The following is an 8,226-nucleotide window of genomic DNA, read 5'->3' as shown; positions in this document are numbered from 1 at the left end:
GATAGCAGTAATGATGAAGAGGGTCAAGCAGAACAGTTTTTAATGGACGTTTATGAATGTTAAGTATTTTTGTTTGTATTTGTGTCAAAGTGTTTAGATATATTCTGCCGCTTGTAAATGTTACTGCTGTCCAATAGTGTTCTGATTAAAGCTTTACTGTGGCTGAATACATGACTGAGTACTAGCATTTTTGTAAAGGTATTGTTTAAATTATAGCATGAACGAGCATGTGAGAAAACACAACATAAAAGCCATAATGAAACAATGCTGTACACTGATAACAGAAATGCCAACAGAAGTTCACTGGTGTGATTACATAGAAGTTTGTTGGTGTTTGATGGAGAAGTATGATCAGTTTAATAATTAATTTAATAATTCATAATATTTTGACAGCCCAAAGGGCTGCAGTCCATATTTCAAAGTGCAAATAAGGGCCATTAAAATAGCATTAATGGAAAAAGTGTATTACAGTAGGTTCATTGAAGTGCATTATAGGAATACACAAATGTAAAACTTCTGATCAGGTACGTAAATTTTTTTCACAATTTCAAACTGTCTATATGTTGTTTTCTTTATTTGTCTTAATTACAAATATTTACTTATGTAACTACTTTCTATATTTATGTGTAGGCTATATCTGTTTGCAACCATGCAAAATTGTGAAAAGTGCTATTGAATTAAATTAAACAATAGCCTACCTGATATTCAAAGTGTGAGAAAATGTTTTAAAAAACTGTAAAGGTCATAATTATAAACTTATAATTAAAAACTCATATTACTTATGATTATTTTTTGCAAGTCAAAACACATTTCCTGTAAAATTTTATCTAGGCCAATACTTTTTTTTTTTTTTTTACTAAACAAATAGAACTCAAATACTGTTCATTGAATTGGACATTTAATCATAACATATATATATTCAACAAAAATAAATTACTGAAGTGCTTAAAATGTAGCAAGTGAAATCATTTTATTTAGAAATTTCTCATGGTTACGTCTGAGCTGTAGGCAAAAGTTGAATTGAAAATTCTGCCCTTACAGCCAATTAGCAGAAACAAACTTGATGTTTCAGTTCATACCTCATGTTTGCTGTGGTTTGCACAAAAAAAGAGTCTCATCTAAGAAATTATATAGCATCATCTAAAAATAATTTGATCATTCTGGGAATTTAAATACATGGTGAGACTTGTGTCTTTAGCTAAAATGACTTTCTAGACTCTAAATATTTCCTTCTGACAAATGTGCCAAAATCTGCAACACAGATTCCCAATAGTGTGCTCCAGCGAGTTCAGTTGTTTAGCAAAAGTACAGCAAATCCAATTGTTGGTGAGTGTGATGGCATTGGCTTTATGGCATGTTCAAAACATATCAATCATTGTGGTTCAACCAATAGTAGGACGTTGGGGCAGGCCAATGGGGGTCAAGGTTTAGCTTCAACAGTGACAATGTTACTCTGGTAATTTCCTTAAGAGTCTCTTAATCACCAACATGTATGTGATGGTGAGAAAACATGTCAGAGGCAATAGATGCAGAGTCTGCCCTAGTGAAAAAACCCTACAAAAAAGTGTTTAAAATAGGCCTACATTCATTTCATACTAACTAAAAACCCATTAATACAGTAGTCAGCATTTGAAGTGGATCAAGAAGGTTTTAGGACAACTTTGATGAAGGGTTCACTTCAAATGTTGACTATTTTCACACATATATATTGTAATTAAACTTTATTTGCAGTTCTTCTTTATTGCACAATGCACAAGGCATATTTCTAAATATTAAGCCTAAAATGTGTTTAATATCACTATTAGTAAGGATAGTATGATCACATAATTTGAATGCAAGATATATAAACTTGTTCTAAAGTATACTTGCAATAGTTCCACTTTATCAAATATACTATACTTAAGTATAGTTGGACTTAACACAAAAATACTTATTCCAGTTTAGCACACTTTAAATATACCAATTTAGTATACTAAATATACATATGCAAGGTCTTTATTGTTACGGCTGGTGGTGTAGAGATGAGGCAGATAACGGATTTCCACAAACATATAAGACTTTAATATAACCAAAGGCAGAGTACACCAAACAAGCATCTAACATAAACAGAGAACGGACGAGGAGTGAAGGGAGTGAGTGCAATATATGGGGAGTGCTGACAATAGAGTCCAGGTGCAGGTGATGAGTGACGATGAGGAGCTGACGAGGGAAGTGAGTGCAGGTGTGGAGAACAGAAGGATCTTGGGAAATAGAGTCCAGGGGAACACGGGATCTGTAACAGTACCTCCCCCTCCCGGTAGGCGCGTCCTCGCGCCGTAGATGTAACAACCGGGAGGGGGGCGGGCGCCCTGGAGACCTCAAACCGGAGCAGGGGGAGGAGTAGACTGGAGTGGAGGTCTCCAGGGCAGGCTCAAAGGCCATGGCGGGTCAGGAGCCGTGGGCAGCCATGGCGGGTCAGGAGCCGTGGGCAGCCATGGCGGGTCAGGGGCCGTGGGCAGCCATGGAGGGTCAGGGGCCGTGGGCAGCCATGGAGGGTCAGGGGCCGAAGCCTTCGAGGCGTTGAGCCCAGGCGGCGGTGAGGGACCGGCGGGTGATGGCCGAACTGTAGGCTCCGCCGACCGAAGCGCAGCCGGGGCTCCAGAAGGCCGCAGTGGAAGCAGGAGGACAGCCAACAAAACGAACACCGGGGGGAGTGAGGAGGCCAACTGGAACTGAGGGACGGAGTGACGGAGCGGAGACGGAGGAGTGTAGTCCAGAGGGGAGGGCAGGCCGACGAGTGAACAAGGTGTGAGTGGAGGCAGGATGGATACTGGTGAAGCTGGTGGACTGATGGACAACGGTGGAGCAGAGGGAGGTTGGAGCCGGGGTGAAGGTAATCGCCCAGAGGTCCGAGGTGGAGATCTGGGCGAGGGGGCTTGAGGTGAAGGTTCAGTGAAGAAACACATGGGAGGCGGGAGAGGGAGGCAGGGAGGGAACACAGTCCTTACAAAGTTCATAACAAAGGGCTCGGTGGTGGCAGGAGCGGCAGGCTCGGCGGCGGCGGCTGGAGCGGCAGGCTCGGCGGCGGCGGCTGGAGCGGCAGGCTCGGCGGCGGCGGCTGGAGCGGCAGGCTCGGCGGCGGCGGCTGGAGCAGAGGGCTCGTAGGCGGCGGCTGGAGCAGAGGGCTCGCAGGCGGCGGCTGGAGCAGAGGGCTCGTAGGCGGAAACTGGAGAACTTTGCTCGGCGGCGGAGACTGGAGAACTTTGCTCGGCGGCGGAGACTGGAGAACTTGGCTCGGAGGAGACTGGGGTTGAGGGCCATTTCATCCCCTCAAATACAATTAAAATCCCCACAGGCACTGGAGCTGGCTCTGTGGGGACTGGAGCTGGCTCTGGAGATACTGGAGCTGACTCTGGAGATACTGGAGCGGGCTCTGGAGATACTGGAGCGGGCTCTGGAGATACTGGAGCGGGCTCTGGAGATACTGGAGCGGGCTCTGGAGATACTGGAGCGGGCTCTGGAGATACTGGAGCGGGCTCTGGAGATACTGGAGCGGGCTCTGGAGATACTGGAGCGGGCTCTGGAGATACTGGAGCGGGCTCTGGAGATACTGAGCGGGCTCTGGAGATACTGGAGCGGGCTCTGGAGACACTGGAGCGGGCTCTGGAGACACTGGAGCGGGCTCTGGAGATACTGAAGCGGGCTTTGGAGACACTGGAGCGGGCTCTGGAGACACTGGAACGGGCTCTGGAGAGACTGGAGCCGCTTTCTTCCTCCTCCTCTGCTTACTGGGCCCAGTGGAGGAATGTGGGTCCAGCATGGGGCAGGCAGGGAGTTTGCTGGAGGGGTATGCGGAGGAAGACGGAGCTTGGCAGACTGGCCGGGCTGACCGTGTTTTTGGAAGGACTGGACGAGAGGAACACCCAACATTCTGAACCTCTTGGACTAAGAATTCGGAGCAATTTAAATACAAAACTAAATTTATAGCATCAGTTAAGGAAACATAATCATTAGGTTCCATAAAGCGAATGGTATTCTCATCCAGTCCATCCAAAAACAGGTCAATCAACTGAGCATCCGACCAATCTGTCGAATAAGCGAGCTCTACGAACTCCTCCACATACCTCTCCAGCGAACGACCTACCTGCAGGAGCCCGATTAGGCGATCGCCGGATGACAGGGTGAGAGGCGTTGGAGGAGCTGGAGCCAGGGAAAGTCTCCATCCCTTTTTTTGTGGAAATCCAACGGTATTGGTCCGTTCTTCTGTTACGGCTGGTGGTGTAGAGATGAGGCAGATAACGGATTTCCACAAACATATAAGACTTTAATATAACCAAAGGCAGAGTACACCAAACAAGCATCTAACATAAACAGAGAACGGACGAGGAGTGAAGGGAGTGAGTGCAATATATGGGGAGTGCTGACAATAGAGTCCAGGTGCAGGTGATGAGTGACGATGAGGAGCTGACGAGGGAAGTGAGTGCAGGTGTGGAGAACAGAAGGATCTTGGGAAATAGAGTCCAGGGGAACACGGGATCTGTAACATTTATATTAAGTACATGCAAATGTAAATGAAATTGTAGTACACTTAGCATAAAATAAAGTATTACAAATAGATTTTAGTATATTTATTTTTCACTAGGGTATGTACGCGTATGGCCTCATCCACTTTTTTGCATGTTCCCGGGGCAGTGCTTATGTTAATTGCAGGGTTTATGATGTCACCATTCCGGGAAGAAGCTTGTTGTAGTCCAAACCGGTCATTTTTGTAGGCATTAAACTGCCATAACTTTAAAAGAAAATATCTCCGTTTGCATTAAACTTTCAGTGCTGTAACTTTGCAGATACTCAAGCAGCAACATTACTCACTAAATTAAAAAAAAAAAAAAAAAAAAAATATATATATATATATATATATATATATATATATATATATATATATATATATATATATATATATATAAAAAGGAAATCGCAATGAACCACCCCTTTAAAACTTTTTGTCCTCCAAATGACAAACAGAGCTGTGCGTAACAAAGTGCAGCAGAGCAACATTAAGAATATAAAATATTGAGGGACAATTTGGCCATTTCTAATTTTGGGGAGACTGAGGAGTTAAGGGCTCAACTTTCTTCATTCGCTACACATTCAGCCTAAGCAAGGCAATTTTGGGGGTCATCAGTAATGTTCCGTCTGCTGTCCTGCATTGGTTTGCAATTTTTGGGGGGAGTACTATGGGTTCGGGCCAAAATAACGAGCTCGGAGCCCTCTCCTTGGACAGCACGCCAAATATGCATACTACTACGCATACTATTTACTATCTGATTATTTGTAAGTGTGAACTCGTGAAATGTGCATGCGCGCAGAACATGTCCAGACCTAGCACCGCTATATAAAACAAATTTAGCTGTTTTATTGTTTAACTTAATGTGTATGACATACCTAATTTGTTTTCTTGAAACTATTACTCATTTTAATTCTGTATTTTACTAAATATACATTGACTGTTCTAAACAGAAATACACAATGTTAATACTATGTATATTTATTTTTACCCTGTATTTTCTGTTTTACAGAAAACCCACACACACATACTGAATACACTCAACTAAGACAACTCTTCAACTTTCTACTAATAACTGAGTTGTTGTGGTGACAAATAAACGGGTTACTCCCATATTTCAACCATCTTTGAATATATAAGTCTCTTACCGAACACCCTGTGGCGGGTTTCAAACCTAACCAGCAATATACTCCAATGACAGTGTGCTACCAACAGCTAACTCATTTTTTCAAAGAGAATAGCAAATGTAGGCTAATAATGCTTCATGCTAGATTGTGACTGGAAGTAGATTGTTTGGAGCTTTTTATAATTTAGTGGGTAGCAAGCAAGAAAAGTAACACACATTAATCAAAAACGTTACACATATACAACAATTCACTTACATGCATATGCAGGCAATCTCTCAGTAGCAGACGGTGCTTGTGCATTTGGGAATCGCCCACTCAATTTTAGCAAATCAGATAAAGAGGTGGAAAAACACCTATTTCAGTTTGAAGATGCCCCAAAATTGGGAAATGCCTCTTTTTGTTCCGCACAAACGTCCTTCTCAATATTATGTCCAGAAGGCCAGGCCAGATGATTTTAGATTTGAGTCAGAGGGATTCGATCCAGAAGACATACAGCTCTGTCAGCTGGTGGCTAAATACACCTGTGATAAGTTTTCAGATTAAAAGATTTAGGAAGTTCATTTATGACAAGAAGAATCAAGCAAGTTGTTTCAATCACAAACCACATTACAACAACATTAACTCAATGTTTTCAAATTATTACCATTTCAACACATGACGATTTTCATGATAAAGAAAAAGTTAAACAGAATGTTAGGACTTGTCAAGCTCTTCCATCAATGACCCCTTATGGCTGGATGGCACTCACTTATTAGAGGTGATCAAAGTCCACAGCTTCCACAGTCTCATCCACACAATTATGAAACATCCTCTTTCACAGCCATAAGTCATGTTTCCTCTGCACAACCGTCTCTGATTGACTCCAGTGAGTAATATTTACATACTTAAATGTATTAAACATAAAGGTCGAGGTCGAGTTGAAGGGTTGGGTGCGACTGTGGGAAAATCTCAGAGGTATCCCACCAGCTGAGCTCTCCTGGGTGCAGAATGCAGAGTGAGGACTCCTGAGCCCCATTCAGGTGTACCGTGACAACACTGATGTACTGAAGTGGCAGCGAGTAATAAAATCACACCAGATGTGGTTTTACCCTCCAGGGGTAACATCTCGGAGTCACATCTTTGTGTGGCAGCCCGTTGGGTTATGGAAATACTCACTGAAGTGTCTTTAAGGTGAAGAATGGTCAAGGAAAGGATGTGTACCAAGCCACTGAACACTGGTGTAAACCTAACATGCTTTGAATTAGTTATTAGCCACTGTCGGCATAATAATTATCACACTTTACTGGCATGGTGTGGACAAAATTGTGGTGCGGCTTCTACGGGATTGGACTGAAGGGACCACCATGGTGAAGGTGTTCAGGAGAATCACTTTGAGGAGAATCTCCAGAGTAAAGACCTGTACAACACTTCTCATGACTATTATGAAGCTTGGGAGGATTGTGTCGGCCTTAGGACACACGTTTGAGGCTCCACCTCCTCCAAGAGAGCTGCCTTTTTCTGACATATTTCACTGGATCCATCATTTTGATGCAGATGTTCACACTGACATCCATTCTGTTCCAGTCTGCCATAGCACTATTCAATATTAACTTTTAAACAATGTTATAACTGAAGTTCACAATAGCAAGCCATAAGTTCACTTGTGTGCATCCACTACAGTGGTATAAAAAGTAACAATGTATTGTTCAATCCTTTTAAGGTAGACATAAAAACTTTCATATGTTTTCTTTCATACAGTGTTGCTCTGGATCAGACAGAAGGAGTTTCAGTTTGGCTAGTGAGCCAAACACTCATTGAATGGTTATACACCATGAACAGAATCATGGTCTGTGGTCACTTGGTTGTTGTGACCAGTGATCTCCCGGCCGTAAATAAAACTTAATTTCTACAAAGAGCAACTTGAAATTCATGTCAGGTATATGCTGCACAGCTAAGAGATAGAAGATCCTACGCTCAAAAGACAACAAAAGTAACAACCAAGTGTGATTGAGGTAGTGATAGTAGCTTCTTGACGGGACGCCATCAGGGAAGTATTGTATTGGATTGTAAGTATTCAGGAATTCAGGGAATTACCTCGAGATACTGTATTATATTAACAACTAGGAGTTGTTTAAATTGTCAGTGGTGAAGTCAGATTTGTATTGGGAATTTCCACGACAGTTGTTTCTTTGATTTTAATATAATTGCAAACATGATTATACCATCTTAAATCCTAAACTAAATAAAATGTGTTTTTGGATGATGCTTGATTGATTGACAACCGTTTGGTAATTAGCAGTTATCCTGTCTCAGCCATTTCATGCCTGTGTGCTTGTGTTCACCCATCCCGTTGTACTTGGAAGTTATGTGTTAGCCAGCAGCAATGTTTAAACAAAAACTTTAAACAAAAACGAGAGCGATTCAAAAGCATAAGGAGTCCTATGCTCTCCAATTGCTCTCGCTGTACTTTGATACAGACAAGCCTATTGACTTATTTCTGTTGTCTGCAAGCTGATGTGATTTGTGTCAATTTTCTTGTAGTCTCAATAAATAAGGCCCAGGTGAACCACTGGCAGC

Source organism: Chanodichthys erythropterus, chromosome 3 (genome assembly GCF_024489055.1).
Source record: "Chanodichthys erythropterus isolate Z2021 chromosome 3, ASM2448905v1, whole genome shotgun sequence".
In the NCBI taxonomy this organism is placed as follows: Eukaryota; Metazoa; Chordata; class Actinopteri; order Cypriniformes; family Xenocyprididae; genus Chanodichthys; species Chanodichthys erythropterus.
This window is presented reverse-complemented; position numbering follows the sequence as displayed.